General features: G+C 43.1%; 1 pseudogene across 1 annotated transcript in view; it reads right to left on the minus strand.

The window, feature by feature from the left end:
* The window catches only part of LOC105544733, a 65,170-nt pseudogene extending 47,721 nt beyond the window's left edge, over positions 1–17,449 (minus strand). The window contains exons 1-2 of the transcript XR_001006814.1: positions 17,441–17,449; positions 7,010–7,123 (exon numbers count right to left, since the gene is read on the minus strand). The product of XR_001006814.1 is annotated as an uncharacterized LOC105544733 (transcript). The remainder of the gene's footprint in view (positions 1–7,009; positions 7,124–17,440) is intronic.
* Positions 17,450–27,058: the final 9,609 nt, after the last annotated feature.

Raw genomic sequence — 27,058 nt, forward strand, 5'->3', positions numbered from 1 at the left:
GATCTCCTGACCTCGTGATCCGCCCGTCTCGGCCTCCCAAAGTGCTGGGATTACAGGCTTGAAGCACCGTGCCCGGCCGAGAAGAGTTTTATGTGAGAATTTGGGGAATGAAATTGAGATGAAGAAAGATAGGCAATTATTAAATCCTGGAAAAACAGAAAGATGTACAAGAAAGGAAATGTAATCATTGTACACCACATGACTCAGCTGCAAATAATACTCTATATTAAAAATAATGTAAAGAATAATATAAATTTAAACTAAAATGGAAATATAGCTACATTGGGAAGATTAGTGCAGGAAAACTGAGTGTGTGTGTTTCGGTTATTAAACTGTTTCTCAGCCATCAGCTCACCTTTTTACACTCTGTGATACTGGGGCTGGAACTCTGCAAACCACATTTCTTCCTTGCTGGCTGTCTCCATGTTAGGCTCTGTCAGTATGGAAATTAGAGGGATGCTGCAGAGGTGGAGGAGAAAAGAACTTACATCTTCCTGTCTGCTTACTTCTCTCTCAATGTTCATTCATTCATTTATTCAACAAATATTTATTTAAAGACTATTTTCTGGCCTGGCACTATTCTAGGTGTTTACCTTCCGGTAGGGAAAGATAAATAATAAATAATATACATAATAAATAAGTAAATAAATAAATAAAGTATATGGCATTATGTGGAAAAAAGAACAAAGAGAGTAAGGGATATTGGGAGTGCATGGGTGAGGTATATTATAATTTTATCTTATTTTATTTTAATTTTTTGAGACATAGTCTCACTCTGTTGCCCAGGCTGGAGTGCAGTGGTGTGATCTCGGCTCACTGCAACCTCTGCCTCCTGAGCTCAAATGATCCTCCCACCTCAACCTCCTGAGTAGCTGGGACCACAGGTGCCTGCCACCATGCCTGGCTAATTTTTGTATTTTTAGCAGAGACAGGGTTTCGCTATGTTGGCCAGGCTGGTCTCGAACTCCTGACCTCAGGTGATCTGCCCACCTGGGCCTCCCAAAGTGCTGGGATTATAGGCATGAGCCATTGCAACTGGTCTATAATTTTATTTTTATTTTTATCTTGCGATGGAGTCTTACTCTGTCACCCAGGCTGGAGAGCAGTGGTATGATCTCGGCTCACTGCAAACTCTGCCTCCTGGGTTCAAGCTATTCTCCTGCCTCAGCCTACTGAGTAGCTAGGACTACAGGCGCCCGCCACCACATCCAACTAATTTTTGTATTTTTTAGTGGAGCTGGGGTTTCACCATATTCACCAGGTTGATCTTGAACTCCTGACCTCAGACAATCCGGCCACCTCGGCCTCCCATAGTGCTGGGATTACAGGCGTGAACCATTGTGCCCGGGCTATTTTTAATTTTAATTAATTATTATTATTATATTGAGACAAAGTCTTGCTCTGTCACCCAGGCTGGAGTGCAGTGGAGCCATCATAGCTTACTGAAGCCTCAACCTCCTGGACTCAAGTGATCTTCCTGCATCAGCCCCCCAAGTAGCTCGGACTACAGTAGGTGTGTACCCCCATGCCTGGCTGTTTATTTTTTTGTAGCAATGCAGTCTCACTATGTTGCCTAAGCTGATCTTGAACCCCTGGCCTCAAGCAATCCTCTCACCTTAGCCTCCTAAAGTGCTGGAATTACAGATGTGAGCCACTGTGCTGAGCCTTATTATTTTTATTGACACAAAATATATCTACATATTTTCTGTGTACATGCAATAGTTCATCACATTCATATAACTTGTAAAGACCAAATCAGTGTAATTGGGATATCCATCACCTTAAATATCTGTTCTTCATGCTTTTCTTTCTGATCACTTTGGTTAGTATGAACATTTTAACAATGTTTATGCTAGAAACAGTATTATCTTATCGCTATTTTGAAATAGACCATAGATTATTGTACACTATAGCCACTCTACTAATTTATCAAACACTGGGTCTTGTTTCTTCTATCAAACTGCATATTTTTACCCATTAATCAACCTCTTTTTATCCTTCTCACCCCCTAGCCTTCCTGGCCTCTGGTAACAACCAATCTATTCTGTCTTCATTAGATCCACTTTTTCAGTTCCCACATATGAGTGAGAACATATGATGTTTGTCTTTCAGTGCCTGGCTTATTTCATTCAACATAATGACCTCCAATTCCATTCATTGGTACAAACGACAATATTTCATCTATTTTATGGCAGAATAATATACTCCATTGTGTATGTATACCACATTTCCTTTACCTGTTTATCCATTGATGGGCACTTAGGTTGATTTCATATTTTGGCGATTGTGAATAGTGCTGCAGTAAATGGGAGTGCAGCTATGTCTTCAATATATTGATTTCCTTTCTTTTGGATATATACCCAGTGGTATTTGTGGATCATATGGTAGTTCATTTTTAGTTTTTGGAGGAACCTCCATACAGTTCTCTAGAGTGGTTGTACTAATTTACTTTCCCACCAATAGTGTACCAGGGCTCTCCTTTCTCCACAACCTCACTAGCATCCATTATTCCCTGTCTTTCTGATAACAGCCATTTTAATTGGGGTGAGATAATCTCATTCTAGTTTTGATTTGCATTTCTCTGTTTATAGTGATATTGAACTTCTTTTGATATTCCTGTTGTCTATTTGTATGTCTTTTTTTGAGAAATGTCTGTTCATATATTTTGCCCATTTAAAAATTGGCTTTTTTTTTTTCTATTGAGTTGTTTGAGCTCCTTATATATTCTGAGTATTAATCCCATATCAGATGGATAGTTTGCAAATATTTTCTCCCATCAGGTAGGTTTTCTCCTCATTTTATTGATGGTTTCCTTTTCTGTGCACAAGCTTTTTAGCTTGATGTAACAAATTTGTCTATTTTTGCTTTGCTTGCCTGTGCTTTTGGGGTCTTTGCTCAGAAAGCAAAAAAAATCTTTGCTCAGAAAAATGTCCTTGAGGATTTCCTCAATGTTTTCTTCTAGTAGTTTCATAGTTTCAGGTATTAGATTTAAATTTTTAATCTATTTTGAATTTATTTTTGTATGTGGTAAGAAATAAAGGTCTAGTTTCATTCTTCTGCATTTGGTTATCCTAGTTTACCAAGCACCATTTACTGATGACACTTTCCTCTCCCCATTGTATGTTCTTGGCACCTTTGCTGAAAATGAGTTGGTTGCAAATGTGGGGATTTATATTTGGGTTCTCTATTCTGTTCTATTAGTCTATGCATCTGTTTTATGCCAGTACCATTGCTTTGCAGTATATTTTAAAGTCAGGTAGTGTGATGGCTTCAGGTTTGTTCTTTTTGTTCAAGATTGTTTTAGCTATTTGAAGTATTTTATGGTTTCATACAAATTTTAGTATATTTTTTTCAATTTCTCTGAAGAATGTCATTGGTCTTTGGTAGAACTTGCACTAAATCTGTGGATTCCTTTGGGTAGCATGGACATTTTAACAATATTAATTCTCCCAATTCATGAACATGAGATATCTTCCCATTTATTAGTGTCCCCCTCGATTTTTTCATTAATGTTTTATAATTTTAGAGATCTTTCATATTCTTGGTTAAACTTATTGCTAGGTTTTTCTTGTAGCTATTGTAAATGGGATGGCTTTTTTGATTTCTTTTTCAGATAGCTCACAGTGGCACATGGAAACTCTACTGATTTTTGTATGTTGATTTTATGTCCTGTAACTTTACTGAATCTGTTTTTAGTTCTAATGGTTTTTCTAAGATCATGTTGTCTGTGAATAAGGCTAGTTTGACTTTTCCCTTTCCATTTGGAATGTCCTTTTTTTCTTTCTTTTGCCTAATTACTCTAAGTTCTCTGGCCAGGACTTCCAGTATTATGTCAAAAAAAATGTTGAAAGTGGGAGTTCTTGTCTTGTTCCAGACCTTAGAGGAAAGGTTTTCGATGTTTCCCTGTTCAGTTTGCTGTTAGTTGTGGGTTTGTCATATGTGGCCTTTGTTGTTTTGCAGTATGTTTCTTCTATATCCAATTTGTTGAGGGTTTTTATCACAAAAGTATGTTGAATTTTGTTGAATACTTTTTCAACGTCTATTGAAATGATCATACAGTTTTTGTTCTTGGTTCTGTTAATGTGATGTATCACATTACTGATCTGCATATGTTGAAGTATTCTTGCATCCTGGGAAGAATCCCACTTGATCATGGTGAATCTTTTTAAATATGTTGTTGAATTTGGTTTGCTAGTATTTTGTTAAGGATTTTTGCATCTGTGTTCATCAGGGATATTGGCCTGCAATTTTCTTTTTTTGTGTGTGTGTCCTTTATTTCTCCTTCATATTGGAAGGATAGCTTTGCAGGTTACAAGTATTCTTGGTAAGCAGTTTTTGTTGTTGTTGTTGTTGTTGTTTCTTTCAGCACTTTGAAAATGTCATTTCACTCCCTGATGGCCTGTATGGTTTCTGCTGAGAAGTCTGTTGCCAGAAGAATTGGAGCTCCTGTATATGTTATTTGATTCTTTTCTCTTGCTGCTTTTAGGGATCTCTGTTTGTCCTTGACCTTTGAGAGTTTGATTATTATGTCTTGAGATCGTTTATTTGGGTCAAATCTGTTTGGTGTTCTCTGATCTTCCTGTATCTGGATATTTATCTTTTTCCCAAGTTTTGGAAAGTTTTCTATTATTATTTGTTTGAGTAAGTTTTCTAGTCCTTGCTGTTGCTCAGTTCCCTCTTGAACACCAATACTCCTTAGATTTGGTTTTTTGAGGTAATTTTCTGTATTTTATAGGTGACCTGTATTCCTTTTCATTCTTTTTTTCCTCCTTGTTTCTCCTTTGTGTGTTTTCAAATAACCTGTCTTTGAGCTCACTGATTCTTACTTTTGCTTAATCTGTTCTGCTGTTGAGAGCCTCTAATGCATTTTTCAATTCAGTAAATGTATTTCTCAGTTTCAAGATTTGTGGTTTTTTATACTTTATTTTATTTTATTTTTAAATTTTGAGACAGGCTTTCACTCTGTTCACAGGCTGTAGTGCAGTGGTGCAATCTTGGCTCACTGCAGTCTCCACCTCCTGGGTTCAAGCGATTCTCATGTCTCAGCCTACTAAATAACTGGGATTACAGGTATGTGTCACCATGCCCAGCTAATTTTCATATTTTTAGTAGAGATGGGGTTTCACCATGTTGACCAGGTTGGTTTCAAACTCCTGGCCTCAAGTGATCCTTCTGCCTCAGCTTCCCAAAGCGCTGGGATTCCAGGTGTGAGCCACTGCACCCAGCCTCAAGATTTGTGTTTTAAAAAACTACTTCAATATCTTTGTTAAATTTCTCTGATAAATTTTGGAATTGCTTTTCTGTGTTATCTTGGAGATTACTGAGTTTCCTTAAAACTGCCATTTTGAATTCTTGATCAGAGAGTTTATATATCACCATCTTGTTAGGGTCAGTTACTCGTTCCTTGCTTTGTCCATTTGGGGCAGTCATAGCACTCTACTGGCTGCCGTTTCTTGTGGATGTATGTCTATGTTTTTGCATTGAAGGATTAGTTATTTATTCCAGTCTTCTTTGGCTTGTTTTGCTTTTTATTGGATATGTTTGCTTAGAGATTCTTTGTAATTTATCAGTTGATTTTCTCTCTTCTGTTTCCACTGCTAGGTTGCTGCCTCCTTTTTGGCACTAAATGGTGTCTTAAGCCTGGATTTGCCTTGGTTCTAGTAAACAACCAGAGTGCCACCAGTACTGAATGGGGCAGGTCTCAAGGGGGATATCCTGGTAGTATGGAAAGGCTGGTTAAGAGTTTATGCCCAAGGACATGTGGAACAAACCTACAGTGTGGTGCTGCTGAACAGCCACTCTAATTTGGTGTCTTCTTTGGCTGAGAGCAGTTTTCACAGCTGGAGATGGCAGTCCTGCCTCCTCAGTTTCCTTAGGGCGATTTCTCCTTTCAAGCACTCCCCATGCATCCTGTGGTTTGAGGCAGGGACAGGTCTCCTGACAGGGAACCAAGAGGGTAGGCAAGCTGGTTGTCCACCCCAACTCACTTTTTCCAGTATAGAAACCATGCGTCAGGGGAAATTTTCCATGCATTTTGTGCTAGGCAGATTGGGGAAAGGGGTGTCACAGATATGGAAGTCCAAGTCTCTTACCATCTGCTTGGAGTTTTTTTAACTTCTCTGAGGCCAGGAGAACTTTCTCATCTTCATATTTGAGTCGTAATATATTGCTAGTGATAGTCTCAGCACTGTATATTTGATCTTGGTTTTCTCTGGGGGTGAGTGAAGCCAGCTTGTTTCTACACCAGCTTGTTTCTACACTTGTTTCTGGTTCTGCCATTTTAGAACCAGAAGTCTCCACAATTTTAAATAGAGTGGTCTGTCTGGGTAGACTTTACTGGGAAGAAGACATGACAAAGAGGAAAATCTGAGCAAAGATTTGGCCTTAAATGTAAATAGACTTGGCACATTTGAGGAATGTTTCAGAGACCAGTGTGGCTGGACTGAGGGAGAGAGGGTGAAAGAAGCGAGAAAGCTGAAATTGTTTGCTGTTGGAAGGAGAAAATTAGAAGTAAGGAGGGTTTGGGCAGAAGACTGCTGTTCATAAGGCATGTAAAATCATTTCCTTTTTCAATTTTGGACATGTTAACTTTTGTAAAAATAGAGCTTAAACTTAAAAATTATAAATCACAAAATGCAATGTGATATCCTGAATTGGAACAGAAAAGAATGTTAGTGGAAAAACTGGTGAAATCTGAATAAAGGCTAATCATAATGTACCTTTTTTTTTTTTTTTTTTTTTAAGCAAATGTACCATGTAATATAACATGTTAACATTAGGGGAAACTAGGTAAGGGGTATATGATAATTCTCTGTATTATCTTTGCAACTTTTCTGTAACTTATGTAAAATTATTCCAAAATAAGTTTATTTTTAAAAAGCCTTTAAAACAACCAAAAAATTGAATCAGCTGAGAAAATGCTGCCTTTTCCCTTTCCCCAATTCCAAGCCTTGTACTCTTTCCTGGGTTTTAGCAGTTGGTCATTACCAGGTAGGAGGATGTGATTTACCTGTGGACCTAGGCTGATCTCCAGGTGGAAGGAAAAGGGCCAGCAGGGAAGGCTCTGTACATCATATCTGTGGAGCATCCAGCTCGCAGCTTCTTGGTGGGTGACATTCAGAAGCTGAGAAGCAGAAACCAAAACAGAGGCATTTATGCAGGGGAAAACCAAAACCAAAACCAAAAACATTAATGTGTAATTCCCATAAGTTCTTTTGTTTGTTTGTCTGTTTGTTTTTTGAGACAGAGTCTCCCTCTGTTGCTCTGGCTGGAGTGCAGTGGCCCAATCTCGGCTCACTGCAGCTCCACCTCCCGGATTCAAGCCATTCTCCTGCCTCAGCCTCCCGAGTAGCTGGGATTACAGGCGCCCGCCACCAGACCCGGCTAATTTTTGTATTTTTAGTAGAGATGGGGTTTCACCATGTTGATCAGGCTGATCTCAAACTCCTGATCTCGTGATCCAACCGCCTCGGCCTCCCAAAGTGCTGGGATTACAGGTGTGAGCCACCGCGCCCGGCTCCCATAAATTCTTAAGAAAGCAGAGTAGGCCCGGGCGCGGTGGCTCACGCCTGTAATCCCAGCACTTTGGGAGGCCGAGACGGGCGGATCACGAGGTCAGGAGATCGAGACCATCCCGGCTAACCCGGTGAAACCCCGTCTCTACTAAAAAATACAAAAAACTAGCCGGGCGAGGTGGCGGGCGCCTGTAGTCCCAGCTACTCGGGAGGCTGAGGCAGGAGAATGGCGTAAACCCGGGAGGCGGAGCTTGCGGTGAGCTGAGATCCGGCTACTGCACTCCAACCTGGGCGACTGAGCGAGACTCCGTCTCAAAAAAAAAAAAAAAAAAGAAAGAAAGCAGAGTAACAAATGTATCCTTGCAAGACTTTACTTCTTAATCTCTGTCTCTAGAAATCTGTAGTTATTTCTAATAATGAGTAATTTCAAAGTAGAAATAACCCCAGATCCTTGATTGAATAGCTTTTTTCCTCTCTGCAGAGCTTCCTAAATCTTTTTGGTGGCTGTGCCTGTTCAGGTGCTTCTGCAGTTGATGCTAAAATATTTCCTTATGTTAATGCTTTCCATGTATAATTTTACATTCTTCAATGTATGAATTACTAGAAATGTGCTTTAAAAAGTTTTACATAATTATTTAGTGTGGAGCCAGCAAAAAAAAAAAAAAAAAAAAAGGTGGTGAGAAGAAGAAGAAAAAAGTAAAGAAAAATAATAAAGACAAAGCTTAATTTTTGGTGACTACTGCCTCCTACTCCTCTCTCTGGCAAGTCTTTTTTTGAGTTTTGAGGAAATCCTTTTCTGTTCATGCCTTTTCCACATATTCTACCTTCATCCTCAATTCTTCTCTATTGTTCAGGCTCTTGGGATTAAAATCCAGGAGGGAAAATATTTTGCATACTATTTTTATATTCTACCCGATGACATACCTCCTCTGAGATGGAGCAGACTACTTCTTAAAGTGGGCTGAAAGAAAAAGGGAAAAAGAAATGAGAGAGAGAAAAAAAAAGATGGACATTTCAGCATATCATCCAGCCACATTTAGTCCACTTTTCTTGCATCTAAGAGTCTACCCAACGTATTCTCTGGGATTGTTAGCAGTTAAGTGATGAACAATGAGCACTCTGAGTTTGTTTTGATTTTATTTGTGTTCTTCATGCCTTTTAAAAAAATCACATAAGAAATATATTTATCGTACATCCTGGCTAACATGGTGAAACCCTGTCTCTACCAAAAAAAAAAAAAAAAAAAAAAAAAAATGAGCCAGGCATGGTGGCGGGTGCCTGTAGTTCCCTGGAGGCTGAGGCAGGAGAATGGTGTGATCCCGAGAGGCAGAGGTTGCAGTGAGCCGAGATCATGCCACTGCACTCCAGCCTGGGCGACAGAGTGAGACTCCATCTTAAAAAAATCAATCAATCAATCAATAAAAATAAATATATTTATTGTAGGAAACAAAAAAAAGTGATAGCAAAATTATTAAAATAAATTAAAAATCACCTGTAGTCTCAGAAATACAGAAACATTCATCTTCGTCCAACATACCACCAACCACTCAGTGCCAGAAACCAACACATGCAGAGAAATAGAAACAAGGGATGAAGCCCTGAGCGTGTGACCCTGAAGCTACGGAAGCTTCTGAGACCCAGCTGGCTATTCTTCTTTTGGCTTTGTGGTTTCACGTTTTCCCATCACATTAATTTTCTGTATTGAATGACACTCTTTTGGTTGTGACAAAAACCCAACTCGAATTTATTTACTAAAAAACAAATAGAAGGCTGGCGTGGTGGCTCACGCCTGTAATCCCAACACTTTGGGAGGCCGAGGCCGGGGGATCATGAGGTCAGGAGATCGAGACCACCCTGGCTAACACGGTGAAACCCCGTCTCTACTAAAAATACAAAAAATTAGCCGGGCGTGGTGGCGGGCACCTGGACTCCCAGCTACTTGGGAGTACAGGAGTGGCATGAACCCAGGAGGCAGAGCTTGCAGTGAGCCAAGATTGTGCCACTGCACTCCAGCCTGGGTGATAGAGTGAGATTCTGTCTCAATAAATAAATAAATAAATAAATAAGTAAATAAATCGAAACAGGATGCCTGCTCAGATTTCGTAAGTTTGAATACCACCTCCACGTGGTCTTTGGCATATTAACCTCTAAAACCCTCTGCTTTCTCATCTGGAAAATGGTACCTATGTTCTCTGGAGATTGTTATGGGAATTGAATAAGATAAGAAACGGGCCTAGCACATGTTAATCACTTAATACAAGGTGCTAGTCTCAGCAGTAATTGAGTAGTATCTGGTCCCCCGAGTGGAGGAAGTTGTGTTGTTAGCATGTTATTCCTAGAGGAAGTTGGAAGGCAGATAACAGAGGGAGTGAGGCAGGCCTTTTCTTTCTCACATGTGCACACCTGTGAACTCCACCATGACCTGCTGTAAGAATTGCTGGTGTAGACAGCCATGCTGCTAAAAACCTCCTCCACCATGATTCCCCCCAGGGAGCACAAGAGGCCCTGACTATTTCTTGACTAATGGTCAGGCCACTGTAGCTAGAGTCCAGAAGAACCTCAAACTTCATCAGTAATGAGGGGAGATTTTTTGCCACAGGTTATCTGGGGGAGCCAAGAGCTCTGCAGTTTGAGATAGTGGTTTCAGATCTATGGAGACACAAAAAGTCATGTAAGATAAGTCTGAGAGTTCAGGTCTGTTCATTCTACTGAGGGTACAATTGCACATTGTATTTATGTCCTGTGCCCATCTTTTTGTCTTTTTTTTTTCCCAAATCAAATTCATTTTGAGGGGGGATATTTAGCATCTGGTTAAAAAAGGTTACGAAAAACCAGCCAAAGTCCGGTAAAAAAAAAACCTCTTTGGAAATGACAACCTTAATCTCTGGTTTGTAGATCTTCATTGCTCTTACTAAATGTTCAAAGGGTTTTCCGTTTTTGTTTGTTTGTTTGGAGATTAGTATGCACACATGAATTAGGGAGTATTCCTCAAATCAGGAAACAGGAGGAAAGCAGGATTGGGCAGAGGGAGAACTTGGCTCTGATGTTGTTACAAAGCCCTCAATGAATCCTGTAGAGAGTGATGAAGCTAGACGTGACTTTCAGAGTTGTGCAGAGCTGGGGTAAGAAGGCCAGGCCTCAACCCCTTCACACCCCAACCCCCACACTACCTAACTGGATGGACATTAGGTGTGATGTTCAAAGGATCTTAATGGAATAGTTGTTGAAACAGATCTGAGATGCAGTAAATTTTGGTGTGCAGAATCAAGTCAACATTGCCTCAATCAGAATTTGTTATGAACAAATAGATCTGGCTTGAGACAGCCTAGTTTGAAAATATACACAGGCTCAGAAGGGACTCGCTGTTTCTCACCAAGTCCTAGGTTAGGCAATGCCACTGTAAGGTGATTGCTCCTCCCAGGCACCAGGCCTGTAGCCCAGGTAAAGCTGCCACTTGTGTGAATAGCAAAGGCTGGCTTTTGGACTTATGATCCAAGCAGACAGGTTTTTCCCAAGTATGATTAACTGAGTAATAAACTATCACATCCTGTATAACCCACTGTGTTTTTTTCTGACCAAAATAAAACTCTCCGTTAAAACTGAACAGCAATGAAAATATTTCTAATCTCTACCTTACACACAAGGCAGCCTGCAATTTAGAATAAGATTTAAAGAGATAGAAACATCTCCTAGTTTTTATTTATTTATTTATTTAATTTTATTTTCCCTCCCCCTGCCGCCACCGATCTGCTTCAGTAGTTGGAAATCTTTGTTTAATCTGACTCCAGGTCTTTCTTTATGTTTGAGAAAACATTCAGACTGCATCTTCTGTGGCTTCTGTATGTCCCAGTTGCAACTTCAAGAACCCTGATCAGTGCCGTCAAAGTTGTAATTTAAAGCTCTTGGGAGGCCCAGGCTTTCTCTGTATTAGACAGTTACCAGTCCTCATTATCAAACCACTCATCCCCTTTGTTGCTCTGTATAATAGAAAAAGCAGCTTCCTGCTCCTGGTGACTTGGCAAAACACTGAATAAGAGAGAGAGATTATGGCCGTAGCAGGTGTGCACAGCAGGGTCCTTCCCAAACCTCCTCTCCTCTGAGCCTTCTCTAATCAGGAGTCATTGGTTTCCCTTTTCAAAGGAGCCGGTCTAGTTGGCCTCATCCCAGGGTCTACTTGGCCTCATCCCAGGGTCAAGAGTAGCTCAATTATTAAATTCAGTGACAGAATGTAGCAGCTCTTCCTGCTGGAACGTTTCCAGACTACTTCCACCCCAGCCATTAATTTCTTGAAATTAATTTTTCCTTTTATCTAAGCAGTACACACATAGCTTTAAAAGTTAATGACAGAAATCTCCTATGAAAAAACAGCAGTTTCCTGCCTCATCCACTCCTTAACTCAATTTAAGTTTTTTTCTCTGCTGTTTATCTCTATTTTTATTCTATATGATATGTGCATACCATTGGTTTGAGGCATCAATTTTAAACTTTATCTTTTGGCTTTCTCATGAACTACAAGAGATATAACTTTCTTTCTGTTCCTCACCCCCATTTCCTGCCCCGCTTTCTGCCAATATAGCTATACTATATTGTTGCTTTGATTAAATCTGATTTCAGATTTGTATTTTGTATATATTATTTTATTTCATTATATTATTTTATATTATATTATTAAATGTTATGTTATTATGACTATGTAAATATTGTTTATTGCAGAGCAAAGGAGTATATTATCATGTTTTATTTTTATAAATTTTTGGATATTCCTAGGGTTAGTCATTGCCTTTCCACCCATTTGCTTAAATTATTTGGTTCCTTTGGGTAGTATCTGAACATGATTATTCCCATTGTTAAATAACTTACCAGATAACGTTCCTGATTCCATCCTCTCGCTTCAGGCTGACTTGTTGCTCTTGGGAACAGCTGTGCAGCATGGCTCTGGGCCTTCCCTTCATCAACATGGAAATCCCTTTTGACTCTTACTTGAGTTTGATCTAATTTCCTGAATCCTAAGTCTTTCTCTTTTTTGATTCATTGACCCTCTCATTTTCATGGAACATGTTCTTAAATAACTATTCCTGAGAGAGAGTGCATGGAAGAAAAGTTTTCTGAGATCTTTCAAGCCTATATTTTTCTTTGTCCTCATGCCTGATCGATAATTTGGCTGGGTATAGAATTTTAGACTGAAAATAAATTTTTCGTCTTAGAACCTGGAAAGCAGTACTTTATGTTTTCTAGCTTTTTCTATTACAGTTAAGAAGTGGCCATTCTTATTCTTAGTTATTTGGATATAATATTTTCTTCCTTTAGAAACTTCTGTTCCTCCCTGGTGTTCTGAAATATGATCATGACATAAGTTGTATTCTTTTTCTGGTACCTGATAGGCCCTTTTAATCTTTTTGTTTGAAGCATTTTTTTTTACTATTATTTGTTTGATAAGTTTCTTCTCTCTCAAGGTTTTGTTTGCTCTTTCTAGAATTCTTGTTAATTGAATATTGGACTCCCTGAATTGATCCTTTAATTTTCTGGCTCATTTTCTTTCCCTATTGTTTACCACCTAGTTATTTTGTTTTGTTTTTGGGGAGACTCCCTTGAATTTACCTTCCACCCTTCCTATTGACTTTTTTTTTTGACGGTGGCTATCATATTTAATTTCCAACTTCTCTTATAGGTTTCCTGTTTCTCCTCCTCCTCCTTCTATAGCATCCTCTTCCTGCTATTATCTCTCCAAAGGATACATACAGTTTTTCCCCTAAAGTTGTTTTTCTTCTTGTTCTTTTCTTCAAGTCCCTTTTCTCTGTTCTGGCCTTTGTTTTTCACCTTGGAGGTCTTTTTCAAATGTCTGTGGATCCTTAACCATTCATTAATATTTGAGTCAATCACTAAGAAGCTGATAAGGGCTCTATGGGCAGGGGTAGGGCTTGCTTCTAGTGGTCTCCTTTGTAGGACCGTGGTTCTCAGTAGGGGCAGCTCCTGGGCAGTTTGGAAAGTTGTGAGCATTTTTAGTTATCGCAGTTATTGGGGGGCCTACTAACATTTAATATGTGGGGGCTGAGAATGCTACTTGGATTGCAGGACAGTTCCACGCAACACAGATTGTCCTGTATCTAGGGCTACCACCTAAAATAAAGGACACTCTGTTAAAATTGAATTTTGGATAAACAACAAATAAATTTTTTTGTATTAGTATGTCTCAAATATTTTATGTTTATGGGCCAAATCTGGCAACCCTGTCTCTGTCCTATTCTGTGTCCTATTGCACAGTTATGTAGGTGAAAAGCTCTTTATAATGATTTGATTCTTGATATCGGCTCTGCTTTATATATAAATACGAATACGTTTTTCACATGGATTTAACATACCCTGTGATTTTTTGAAATGCAGCTGCTATGTAAATTGAGAGGAGATTGGACTTTGTTTTGTTTAGAACTTCACCAAGGGTTGTCACCATTTAGAAAAACATATCAATGGCAACAGCACTGCTCATGATCAAATATGCAGATAATTTTTGCAATTGCAAAAATGAGGTGTTCAATTGTCCCTCTTACCCAGAGGGGTTCCAATGCACTGACTTAGACCTTATTTCAAGATGGCAAATATAAGAAACATGACAAAATAAAATGAAAATGGTATCAACAATATTCAGTTGAATATGGTCTAACTTCTTTTAAGGTTGGACGTGTTCACTGTAAAAGATGAAAGCATCTAACTGTTTCATTATGTCTCCCAGGTATGCTGCCCATGTGCCTACTTAGTAAACCATCTTGGGCCATGAACTACTTCCCTTTTTTTTTCTCCTTCATAAGGACATTATAATTTAAAGAAAATAATGTGTAGGTTGACTATTTTAACTATGAATTTAATTTCACATAGTAAAAGAGATATTTCAATATTTTTTGCTTTAAAAAGAAAGTTGAAGGTACCTGCAACATGGTCAGATCTCAAAATATAATTATGCTGAGTGAAAGAAACCAGACAAAAAGAGGACATATTGGCCGGGTGTGGTGGTTCATGCCTGTAATACCGACACTTTGGGAGGCTGAGGCAGGTGGATTGCTTGAGGTCAGGAGTTCAAGACCAGCCTAGCCAACAGGGCAAAACTCCGTCTCTTCTAAAAATACAAAAATTAGCCAGGTGTGGTGGTGGGTGCCTGTAATCCCAGTTACTTGGAAGGCTGAGCCAGCAGAATTGCTTGAATGTGGGAGGCAAGGGCTGCAGTGGAGCAGAGATTATGCCACTGTACTGCAGCCTGGGTGACAGGGGGAGGCTCCACCTCAAAAGAAACAAACAAACAAACAAACAAAAAGACATGTCATATAATTCAATTTTTATAAAATTCTTGAAAATGTAAGCTAACCCTACAGTGACCAAAAGAAGATCAGCGATTGCCTGGGAATGGAGACTGGGACAGAAAATGGCAATGAATGGCACAAGGCAACTTCTGGGGAATGGTTGTGTTTTTAATCTTGATTTTGGTGATCATATTATGGTGATCATTTCATGAGTGCATGCATATGTCAAAAATTTCCAAATTGCACATCTTGATCATGAGTACTTTACTGAATATCAACTATACCTCAATAAAGCTGTTAAAAAACAACAACAAAAAAGAAGGTGTTGAGTCTGATAGGGTTGAGGCCAACTGCTACAGTACAATTGTGCAATGATAGGATTTTTGCACTGAGATGCTTCCAAATGTCAGTATCTGTAGGATCTGTAGGACTTTCTTCCAGTGTGATTCATTTTTCCAGATTAAGATCCTCTAGTTTCTTTCCTGGAGGATATGAACCTGATTGCCAGCATTCTTGGAAATAAGCAGGGGAAGGGTGAGGGGGTCTCGCCATTCAGTGTGCAGGGTTTTGCTTTCTTCTCTATTTTCAAGCCATCTCCTCACCCTCCCTTCCCCTCTTCCTGCTGTCCCCAGTCCAGTGCTTATCTCACTACTGTTAATATTTATAGGTTCCTTTCCCCTAGAATACAGGCTTTAGACGTGTTTGAATAGGACAATTATAAAAATAAAATATTTGTTTGCAATCATTTATCTAGATGAACGCTTGGATGACAGAATCATTTGGTTATTAAGTGAAACCAGGACAGACGTTTTTGGGGAAGGGGATGGCATTTTAACCTTTTGTGGAGCCGTTCCCCATCAGATAATCCTTTGCTGCCACTACCAGAGATAACACCAGGTAGGATGTGGCAATCCAGATCTTTCCATCTGGATGTCAGCAACCGCAGGGCAGGGGCCTGGACAGGATTCAAATCGCACAGTGTCTAGCTGGCTGATGGAGCTTTGAGGTCTTTATAGAGAAGCTCTTGCACTGAGATTATCATGAGGCCTGTGAGTGTTGGGGGTCAACCTGAAGGCAGCATTCTCTGAGTGCTTCCAGCAGGAACTCCCTGTCCTTCGTGAAGGCAGCCGTGCTTCTAACACTGGAGTAGCAGTTACTACTTGTGAGCACTTACTGCATGCCAGGCACTGTGACAGGCACTTCTCACAAATTATTTCAATGATTTCACAGCAACACTACTGTTTTTATCCCCGTTTCACAGATGAAGTGACTGAGACTCAAATAGATGCCCCAAGTCACTGAGCTAGGAAGTGTCAGACACGACCACATCCCTGTGGACAGACTCCAGAGCTGGAGATTCGGTCTGAATCCAAATACTGTTCTCCCCAGAACTCCAGCTGTGAGACTTTTAAGTAGAGCTTGGAGATTAAGGAACAACTCTTTTGGGGTCATTCTTGCTAGGGCTGTATGAAGACAGCAGGTGCACGCAGGCTACGGTGAAGTGCGGAACCACTTGGCTTGCAACCTGGAATATAGAGGGGCAATCTTCTCAACTGGTCATCAGGGCTACCACATTTTGGACTTGCTGCCAGGAGACCCAGGTTCAAGTCCCCACTCTGCTGCACTCTCACAGTGTGACCTTGAGTGGTCGCTAATCTCTCACTGGATACTGGGCCTCGGTAACCTCATCTGTTAAAGGGGATGACTCAACTTGGGTAAGTCTAAAGTTTTCTCAGCTTTAAAATGCAGGGATTCCATGTGTCACCTCTCCCAGGAGTATCTGTGTCTGTGGAATGAAAGACCTTTTGCTGCTGTCTCAGAGAATATTTATGCAGGTCAGGGGTCCTTTCCCAATGCGTTGGACTCATCCATCTGGAGGAGCTGTCTACCCAAGGGCACTACCTTCTCTACCAGGCTGTGGCAGCAGAGGGGTTAAACAGCATGCCTTGCCCTGCTCCAGACAGAAGGGTTGTAGGACTTAATCACGTTTCAGCTTGGCTGCTGGGCCGTGAGTCACGGCTGCACTGCGATTATGTAAGCACTCAGGAATAGGCGGCATGACATACATGCCGCCAGCAGCCACAGGCCTCGCCCTTCCGAGTCACCACTACTTTTTAAGCCTTTTTTTGGATACAAGTTTCTTTGAGTTCATCTTTGGAATGGAAATGGAAGCATGATTGCAGAATAGGCAGAACAGGAATTATCCATCAATCAGAGAGAACCCAGCCCTTTAAGAGAAGCTGGAATTAGAATATGGAATCCCTGAACCTTGAGCTGGCATAGCCAAGCCCTGGCTTATGCTGTCCCTGCCTCCCTCCTTTTTTCCTTCCCACCTGTGTGCTCCACTTTCTCTCTGAGACTCCCCCAAGGTAGCATCACTCCCACCAGGAGCCTCAGGCAGGAAAAATAAGGCCCAGAGAAGGGACTGTCCCTAGGGACGTGCACTGAGTGTGTGTGAGGGTGGGGGGCAGGAATAGGAGTGCCAGGAGTCTGCCTCTGGAGCAATGCCTCCCACAGTATTTCTGTAGGGGAAAGGATAGAAACTCGCTTCTCAAGTTCCTCCAATCACCACGCACATGTCAGTCCCTCAGCTATCAATGCAGGGGAAACCCAGAACTTAGATTTGAGCTTTCTCACCTTCTCCATGGTCGGATATTTCCACTGCCAAAGGGTTCATTCCACCTCGGGGTTTATCTCTTTCTTCATGCTTCTTCCTGATGGCATCCTGTTGAAGCTTACCTTCCCATCTGTGTTTGCATCCACTCCCTAAAAACTACAAGACAAAACAAGAAAATAAAAGCCTCCTCCCCTCAGTTAATCCACGGTTCTTTTTTCTTCCTGCTTACAAATTTCTTGAACTTGTGTGCTTGTCCTTCCTGGCTCTACTTCTTCATCTCCCATTTGTGTCTGATGCAATAGGGCAATGAAGTTTCCTTGTGGTCCCTGGTGACCTTCTCATCGCTCAATCCCAAGGCCTTTTTTTAGTCTTCATCCAATTTAACCTCTTGGCAACATGTGACATGCTGCCAGTCAGCTGCTCCCTCTTTCTAATGCTCTCTCCTCTTGGCTTCTGTGACCCATCTCTTTACTACTCTGTCTTTTTCTCCAATGCCCTCTTCTTGGTCTCTCTTGACATCTTCTCTTCCCTGATCTGCTTGACCCACACGGTATACATCCTCATGTATTTATAAGTAAGTAGGTATTTATTTCTTGTCTCCTTCCCAAGAGGATTTAAATAGGTGGCACAAATATACACTACACTAGGATGATAAAATAGGGAATCAGATGCAAGTGGTGGAGAATTAAGAGTAAATGGGCCGGGCGCGGTGGCTCACACCTTTAATCCCAGCACTTTGAGAGGCTGAGGTGGGAGGATCACTTGAGGTCAGGTTTGGCCAACATGGTGAAACCCCGTCTCTACTAAAAATACAAAAATTATCCTGGTGTAGTGGAGCATGCCTGTAGTTCTAGCTTCTCAGGAGGCTGAGGCAGGAGAATCACTTGAACCCGGGAGGCGGAGGTTGCAGTGAGACAAGGTCGCGCTATTGTACTCCAGCCTGGAAGACACAGTGAGACCCCATCTTGAAAAAAAAAAAAAAAAGAGTAAATTGTAGCCATAATAAATGAAGAAGACAAAACATTATTCCAAAAGACACTATAAAATCATTAGTCCACCCAACAAATCTGATCCTGTGACTCTCCTACCAAAAAGATTCCAATGATGCATGATTGTCCAACTCCCTATATAGTCTTTCACAGTCTAATCCCAGTGGGCTTTTCCAGGTCATTTCCTGTTTTTGAGCCTCGCTACAAGCTGATCCCTCTTCTTAAAGTGCCCCCTGTCCACTTTCTTCTTCCTGGTGCTGACTACTTGACAAACAGCTACTTGGTTTTTAAGATGGCTTCAACATCACCACTTCGGTGAAGATTTTCCTTGTAAAATGTATCACTCCTTTGTGGTAGCAAATAACTAAACTTCTGTAAACCTCAGTTTCTGCATCTGGGCAATGGGAATAATAATAGAACCCTAATTCATTGGGAGGATTAAATTAGACACACATGCAAAGTGCTTAACATAGCACCTGGGATGTTGCAAGCATTTACTAGATGTCAACCAGTATTTTACCCCCTTATAAATGGAGGGAACAATAGTCCATAAGACTAAGATATGTTCCCAAGTTAATTAGGATCCAATGATACAGCTAGCCTAGGCCACAGGCTATTCTGTTCCTGCCATATATTCTCTCAAAAGTTCTTCTTCCTCAGTTTCTGGCTGTCCCCTTCTGGGAAGTCCTTTCAATTCCAACGTTGATGCCCTCAAGTTTAGACACTACTAGCTTGTGTAACTTTGTCAGCACACATGTGAGCACAGGCGTGGTTCCTGACTGGCTTCAACTCTAATCCTGTTGCCTCGGTCTTGCTGAGATCATTGTCTCTATAACTCACTACTAAAAGTCTGGTCTCAGCCTGCACCAGGATTGCCAAATAGATTCAGAAGTCAAGGAGAAGGCGTTCCATGCCAGTAGCCAGCTGGGTAGAGGGGCTGCCAGCCCCAGGCAAGGCATTTGCTGGCCCTTAGTGCCAGGAAGGCCTGGGTGACCTTAAATCTGGCACACAGGGGCAATGAACTGTGGTAGCTGCCAGGGGTGGGTTCCTGAGGGCCACCTACTCAGCAGCCTTCTGCCTGCCCCACCTGGCAGGGCATGGATGTGCGTGCAGGCTGTGTGTGTCTCTCCGTGTGCAACTCTCCTCTTTGGTGGATTCAGGGTGCTTGTGTCATTTTTCAAGGTGTCAGTCAAGAAGCATCCTCGGACTGGAGTCAGAGCCTCACATCACAGTTACTCAGCAACATATCTTCAATCAGTGGCTGGGGAAAGCTCATAATAATTATATCAATACTAAGGCATGGCTGGTATTATCCAAAGTGAGAAAAGAAGAGAGGAGGCTGAAGAGGCCAAATAGCTCCCACAAAGTCACACAGCTTGTCAGTGGCGCAGACGACAGCCCAGCTCTCCTGACCCTGGGCTCGGGTTCTTGCTTTCATGTCTCATGCTCCTGTCAGGAAAGAAAAATACACGAGGGTCCTTGGATGATCGTATATGGCATCCTACAAATGTAAGCTACTGTGTTATTATCTCGCGTTTGCAGGGAGTGCCTCATAAGAACATGCTTGGGATGACACATATGTGGATCTGTCTCAAGGAGGGAAATCTCAGACCCTGGAAAGCAGGCATTGCACGTGAAAATGAAGAATGGGCTGAGTGAGCACATGGCAACCCTGTGTTGGGTTCTAGTTCTGGGATCTCATGCAGGACTCTCTCAGCTTCTCCAGCTGTAACACAAGAGGTTGGCAGAGATCACATTGAAGTTCTTCCCCTTAATAAGGGGTTTTCATGTGGTATCAAATCATTCCTCTGAGAGAAGTATTTAAAAAAATTCTAGTGAGCACATGGCATCTTGCCTGTGTATGGAGCTGACAAAACACTTCCCATTGTATGTTCACATGCCAAAGCATGTTTCATTTTATCTTATTTTATGTAGCACACTCTTTTTCATCCCCCATGGCAACTGAGCAATTGATTTTCTGTGGCATCTTCCCTCTGAAGTACTCCAGGTAGAACACCCATCACGTTCATGGCTGACATTTTACCACCTATGGACCTCGAGGAGAGGACCAAGTGGAGTGGTGTCCATCATGGGACAGATAAGGACAAACCTGGAGAGAAGCGTGTGAGGCCGCAGGCACTAAAAGCTCCCAGGGGTGGCCGTCAGAGAGGGCAGCTGGGAGACATGGCACAAACTGGCTGCATGCAGCTGGGTCTGGTCTGGCCCACACAGTGTTTAGAAGAAATTTGAATTGCTAAAGTTGGAAATCAGGATATTTCACATTAAAAGTCAGGGTTTTAGGCTTCTGCTGAAAAATGGCCACCTTTGGCCAGTTGCCTCTGTGCAGAGGGTACATACTGGCCAGTCCAGCCAGAGCCCATTCCACCTGCTCTCCTCAACCCAGTCAACTGCATTTGTGGCACCTCCTCTGAGTACCCAGTCTCGTGGGGGCTAAGTCGTGCTCAAGAAACTTATCAGGAATTAAATTTCCCAAATGTGATGCTGCAATCTGATCCAGTGTTATTTGTGCTACAAATGGACTGCCAAAAGATGTGAGGTTTTTCACACTTAGGTGGATCTTGTTTTCCAGATGAGGCTATGCAAGCAGAGCGTCTATGCTGGGATCACTTGTTTCATGCTAGGCACTGACTGTTCTAAGTGTTTTAACTGCCACAATCACCTCGTGCATGAGGTAGCTACTAATATCCCCATTTCATGCATAGAGAAACTGAAGTACAGAAAGGTAAAGCAACTTGCACCATGTCACACAGCCAAGAAATGGTCATACTGGGATGGGAACCCAGGCAGTCAGGCTCCAGGGAATTCCCATACATCCTGCTATACCAACCATCTGGCCACATAAGACCTAGTCTGTGTTCTCGTTTGTGAAGGGACTGCCAGGAATCCCTGCCTCACAGGGAGCAAGCAAGAGAATGCACGTGAAAACACTTGGTAAGTTGCAATGTGCGCCCTAAATGTTCGCTGTTACTGATAATTATTTTAACTTGTAGGTTAGGATTCTAGCTGGGGGCCTGTGGCGAAGGCTACCCAGCTTGTCATTCTCTCTCCAGCTATGGCTCTGGAGCTGCAAGAAGGGGAAAGGGTGTTATTAGCACCGATTCTTGAAATTCCAACGTTGTATGAACAAGGAATCAATTACAGGCTATACTGCAGGGTGGCCGCTGAGGTGTGGGGGCTGGTTTTCAACAGCACAAAGACAAGTTTATTCCAATACCACTTCCTCTACCACAGGGTTGAGCCCACCCACGGTCCCTGCTCCGTGCTGGGAGGTCTAGGCTTGCCCACTGCCGGGAAGAACAGGTGGGTTCACACGCCCTCTCCCTGAGCCGTTCCCAGGGCATCCACGGACAGGTGTGCATTTTATGGATGGCACACAGATGCTGACCAATTAAGCAAGTGGGCGCTGGAATCTAGTGCGGGCTCCGTTCTCCAGTTGTGTGCCCTGGTGTGGGCTGCACCTGCAGGAGGAAGTGGTGCCTTTCTCTTTGAACAAAGGTGCACCTATGTGCCTCTGGTGTGTGTACTCAACTGGTCTGCCCAAAGGAGGCACCATTTTTAGTTCATGCAAAGGCTCCACCTGGGCTAGTGGAGGCCATGATTGTGCACCTGAACAAGGCAGACAACAGATTTCTTGCTGCTCAGGAACCCACTCTTATGCCCAGCTCCTGCTTCCTCATCGAGGCCTATGCTCTCCTCCTCTGCAGGCTCACAGTTCTGTCCAGTCCATATTCTGCCATCACTTTGTGTCATTCATATCCCCCACCCCCCTACAACCTCCTCTGATCCACGACATCGTGGCCCAGGGTCAACTCCAAGATCCAAGGCTTGAACCCCATTTGCTGTCCCTTTGGCCTCTGTCCTGGGTTCCTTTCCTGGTAATCTCCTAATACTCCCACCTCACTGCCTGTATCTACTAGTTCCCCAGCCGCAGACTGGAGAATTCTCCTAAATCCTGGAGCAAAGCTGCAGATTCCTGGCTATAGATAACCTGCCTGACCAGACTTCCAAGTGCCACTATGATAATGGTGCCTGCCTGGTGCTGCACTCCACCCACCTGTGAGTCTAACCAGCCTGGCCCCCCACTGTTCACTATTTGCTTCCACCAGAGCTAGGGATTGCCTGTGACTGTGACATCAGCCTGTCCCGCCTGGCTGAGTGTCTGGGATCAGGCTGGGCCAGCAGGTCACTTTCCTCAGGACCATCATACCCTAAGGGTGAAATTGGGCTTGCTTCAGACCTTCCTGTCTTGTGACTTGCCTGTCTTGTGATTGAATAAACTGTCGTGCTCAGACAAGTCCAGAGGGATGACACAGTGGAATGTGGTTCGTTACCTGGGTCTTCCCAGTACTCCTAGAACACAGACGGTGCTCAGTACATAGATTCTGAACCTTGTTGGCTGTCACTACTACAGCCGTTTTTACCTGAAAGGTGATTTAGAATTTCTGCAGGTGAGTGTGGTGGTGGTTGCAGGGAGTTAAAAAATTCTCGCTCTTCCTACTGAGATGCACATATGCCCCCTTAGAGGCATACCCTCTTGGAATCACTGCAGAGTTTCTTTGTTGACATTCACTCAGAAGTGACAAGCACACATCTAGAGAAAGGGACAGGCTCCTCCATTTCTAACTTGCTTTCTGCACACTCTTTCATGATGTGCTTTTTCACTCCCATCAGCTTGGCTGCCGGCCTTTGCTCAGCAGATGGTTTTGGGGATGGAGGTAGTTGCACCCCAAGCTTGCTATAAGCCTAAATTGGCTCTGCAGTCCGTAAGATTGAGCTGACCTGGGCTGGACACCCAGCATCCCTTATCTCCCTCCCCTAAACCCAAGCTGGCTCGTGATTCGGAGGCCAGTGCTACTCTGGAAACGGCCCCATTCCTCCCTGACAGAGGCCCAGGGAAGCCACCAGATCAGATTGGACCAGCAGCCCCCTGAGAGGCACTGATGCCACTCTCCAGCCCAGGAGAGGCAGGTGCCAGTCCTGGAACATAAAGTCAAGCTTGGAGATGTCAGGGGCATTGGCTTGAACACCTCCTTGGCCCTCCCCTTACCCACAGGGGCTGACAGGGACGGGACTCATTATTCCTGTTAATACATGATCTGGGAAGTGACAGGGCACATATGAGGACCAAGCCAGAGGGGAAGCCAGAAATCCTACTGCCTGGCACCCCCCTCTCCAAGTCTTTGGAGGAGCCACTCTAGGGCTTCGTGGGCAGCTGGGCTTCTCTGGTGATCTCAGCGGTCCAGGCTTATGCAAGTCCCCCAGGCTCCCACCCACACCCATGCTCCCCCAGCCTGGTGGGGCCCTGACTCATTCCCTCCTGATTGGGCAACCAGTTTTTGGAGACTGACCTTGGAAATAGCAGCAGTGAGGCCGGCTGGAAGCTAACTGGGAACAGCATCCATAGGATTTGTGCTGGCCTCAGCGGGGCAGTGTTTGGTGAAGTAGGAGGCATTGGACTATACTGTCTTTCTTCCTCTCGGTTTCCTACCCTGCCCCTCCTCCCATCCTCTGGAATCCTCTGGCCCACACGCTGCTGCCTTTCACTCCCTAGTGGTCAGATCTTCCACTTGGGGGTCCCCATCCAGGGCAATACTCGCTGCTGAAGACCATCTGTCCAGCTCTCCTCTCCTCGGCTTCCCCACTAGACCCCTTTCCTCTGAGTGTCCCTACTCCTCACTGTGCACCCCTGGCCACATCTCCTAATGCCCCTACCCCTCCTTGGGCCCCCACCCTTTCACCACCTTTCTGTGTACATCCTCTTTTCTTCACCCCCATCCCTCTAGACACACACACCTTTTGTTGGCATCCTGATTTACCCTAACTGCAGGAAGAACTAAAAGAGGTCTACCATGGTAGGATTGCAGACATTAGGTGAATGGGAGAAATTTGCAGTTAGAAGAGTCTTCCTGTTAACTATCGAATCATGCTATGTACTGAAGGAATTACCCAAATTGCTCAAGAGTGGCTCTTTCTTCTCTTCCTTTGGTCTCCATCTCTCCAGGCTTCTAAAACCCTGAGCTGTGGCAATGCATGTTTTAAAATGAAATATAGGCCAATGTGTTTGAGATCTGGCAAAATTTTCAGAGTGTTTATATAGACTCTGGTGTATCTTGGACTGTGCCTTTTTAATCCAGACGTTCTCTGTCTGATTTTTAAACAGATTGTGGGTGAAAAAGAAAAGAAGGGGAAAAGTAACAACTTTCTGTAAGCATAATAATGATACTTTAACTTGAAATTGATCAAGAAAGGGCTAGAAAACACTTTCTATGAATGCTTGTACAAATGTCCCAAAGAATCTGGATGAATTCTTATAAATGAATTTCATGGCCGGGCGCAGTGGCTCAAGCCTGTAATCCCAGCACTTTGGGAGGCCGAGACGGGCGGATCACGAGGTCAGGAGATCGAGACCATCCTGGCTAACACGGTGAAACCCCGTCTCTACTAAAAAAAATACAAAAAACTAGCCGGGCGAGGTGGCGGGCACCTGTAGTCCCAGCTACTCGGGAGGCTGAGGCAGGAGAATGGCGTAAACCCAGGAGGCGGAGCTTGCAGTGAGCTGAGATCCGGCCACTGCACTCCAGCCTAGGCGACAGAGCGAGACTCCGTCTCAAAAAAAAAAAAAAAAAAAAAAAAAAATTTCATGATTACTCTGTGGTGAGCTGTGAAAGGAACACAGCTGCAGACAGAAAAACTCGGAATGTTGCTACGGACAGGGTGATATATGCTAATGACCTGGACACCTGTACCTACCCACTTTGCCACAGAAAAGCTAAAGGATTACTGATATGTAATTTTTACAACTGTTCTGCTTCTATATTATTTGTGGGGAAAATGGGATTTTGCCAAAGACTGACTTATACTGTGATATTCCTGAATGTGATGTGAATGTGTAATTACAACCGGAATATCCTGCCTGAAGGCAGTAGGGGGCCTATCGCCTGTATGCAACAGTGCCCTGGAATCCCAGCCAGGATTTCAGCTCAGTCTGTGCAGCAGGCTGTCAGTTTAGGTTTTTGTCCACATCTGTGATCTGATGCTCAGAAAGTCAGAGAATACCATGAAAGACACACAGGGGCCTGGAAATTGCCCTGTTTGACTGCTGGGACTACAGTTGTCTCATTGCAGTGCCTGGTGTGTTTTCTGGGCCAGTTTTGATGTTTGGGTTGAGATGTTAGAGGTAGTTAGCATGGTAGCTATACAGCAAAAACACTCTTTTCCCCCATATATTCTCAATACTTCATTTATGACACCAGATATGTGAGCTGTTCCGACACCAACCAATTCTCCAACACTCCAGGATACCAACTGGGTGTCCTACAATTTAACTCAATTCTAACACTGTTTATAATTAATGCAGACCCCACAGGTTAAGGGCTCAGTCCTACCAGACTGCTCCCCACTTCAGATGCCAATCGAAAGTAGTACATCCCCAGGTTACCCACTGTTCTGTCTGACTTGGCTACAAATCGGGAGTTCCCACAACCTCCTCCCCAGGTTTGATCATTTGCTCTGACAGCTCACAGAACTTGGAGAAAGACTTATGTTTCTTGGCTTATTATAAAGAATATGATAAGGCGTATAGATGAGCAGCCAGATGAAGAGGTACACAGGGTGAGGTCTGGAAGGGGCTGGTTGCAGGAGCTCCTGTCTTCAGTGAGTTGGGGCACACCACCTTCGTGGCACATAGATGTGTTCACCACCCCAGGTCTCTGAACCCTGTACTTCAGCGATTTTTATTAGGCTTAATCAAGAAGGCATGAATGGTTATTAATTCAACCTCTAGTCCCTCTTCTTTCCTGGAGGACAGGGGTGGGGTGGGGCTGAAAGTTCCAAGCTTCTAATCACGGCTTGGGCTTTTTGGTGACCAGCGTCGACCCTGAAGCTATGCAGGAGCCCATCAAGGGTTGCTTCACTAGAACAAAAGATGCTCCTATCATCCATGAAATTCCAAGAAATTTAAAAAAAAAAAAAGAAAAAAAGAAATTCCAATTCCAAGAGATTTAGTCCATGGCTTCCATCTCTAGGTTGCTCTTGGTCTACATAGCTGTTGAAATCTAGGAATAATAACATTTGTGTTCCAGGCAGGAAGTAGAAGGAGGTGAGGAAGAGCAAAAAGGAAGGTGCAATCTCCAGCTGCCTATGTCTCTTTAAAGAGTCTTTTTCTAGGCCAGATGTGGTGGCTCACACCTGTAATCCCAGCACTTTGGAAGGCCGAGGCAGGTGCATCATGAAGTCAGGGGTTCGAGACCAGCCTGGCCAACATAGTGAAACCACTTCTCTACTAAAAATACAAAAATTAGCCAGGCATGGTGGCGGGCACCTGTAGTCCCAGCTACTCAGGAGACTGAGGCAGGAGAATCACTTGAACCAGGGAGGCAGAGGTTGCAGTGAGCCAAGCCACTGCATTCCAGCCTCAGCAACAGAGCGAGACTTGGTCTCAAAAACAAAAAAAGTCTTTTTCTGTGCGCTGTGCTCCCCCCAACAGCTTCTACTCATGTTTCCTTAGCTAAAATAATGTCACATGGCCACACAGTTTTAAAAGAGGCTGAAAAATGTGGTCACTCCTGATAAAGTTGGGGTTGTGTTACTCAGGAAGAACAGGAGCGTAGTGCTGGGTAGGCAAACAGT

This window comes from Mandrillus leucophaeus, unplaced genomic scaffold (assembly GCF_000951045.1).
Source record: "Mandrillus leucophaeus isolate KB7577 unplaced genomic scaffold, Mleu.le_1.0 Scaffold1083, whole genome shotgun sequence".
Taxonomy (NCBI): domain Eukaryota; kingdom Metazoa; phylum Chordata; class Mammalia; order Primates; family Cercopithecidae; genus Mandrillus; species Mandrillus leucophaeus.